This window comes from Chaetura pelagica, unplaced genomic scaffold, assembly GCF_000747805.2.
Source record: "Chaetura pelagica isolate M959 unplaced genomic scaffold, ChaPel_1.0 scaffold37, whole genome shotgun sequence".
Lineage (NCBI taxonomy): Eukaryota > Metazoa > Chordata > Aves > Apodiformes > Apodidae > Chaetura > Chaetura pelagica.
In genome coordinates this window covers 6,116,952-6,117,709 of record NW_009954567.1, presented here as the reverse complement: position 1 = coordinate 6,117,709, position 758 = coordinate 6,116,952, and positions in this window count along the sequence as shown.

Below are 758 nucleotides of genomic sequence, written 5' to 3'. Positions count from 1 at the left end.
AAAGGGCATCGCCCGCCGCGCTCGGCCCCTCCGAACGCGCGGTGGGAACCGGAGGAGGTGGCGGCTGAGCCGCTCCGTCAGCAACATCGGGTCTGGTTTTTTTAGGGGTGCTAGTAGGTGCGTTGAGTATCCGAAGAGCCCCTTGCAGTTACAAGTTCTTGTAAGTGACACATGAACGGCTAAGCTGGTAAAACTAATTGTGAAACTTCAGAAAGTGCATAGGGAAACAGGTACCTTCTGTATGCAGCATTACTCTGGTGATACTATGCATGTAGTCAGTCGGGAGCTGCTTTATTTTAGAGCATGTATACAGTGGTGAGTGCTATTGCTTTCCAGTAGCAGCCTGTGACTGGAACCAGCTCAGCTACTGAGTGCAGCAGTTAGTGTAACTAGGTGCTATGCCAGGAGCCTTAAAGCTGCTCCTGGCTCTCTCTGTAATTTTAACACTGTCTATTGTCTTATGAAAAGATGTTTAACTTTTTAAGAGATTATTCCTTAGTTAAGTGAAACAGGTCTAAAAAAGAGCCAATAGATTAATTCAGCCGCATTTCCAAAAGCTTTTATTAATGTATTTATTAGTGTAAAAACATTTCAGAAAATTGTCGTATTGAGAAGTAGAGCCTTGCCATATATTTTAAAAATGGAGGCAGATTTCCAGCTTGTCAGGAGCAGAGACCAGTGAAAGACCCCACTCTCAACTTCAGGAATTTTTGCTTTCTTACAGTCAGTCAGAAAATGCTGCAGTGGGGTTAGGGTTT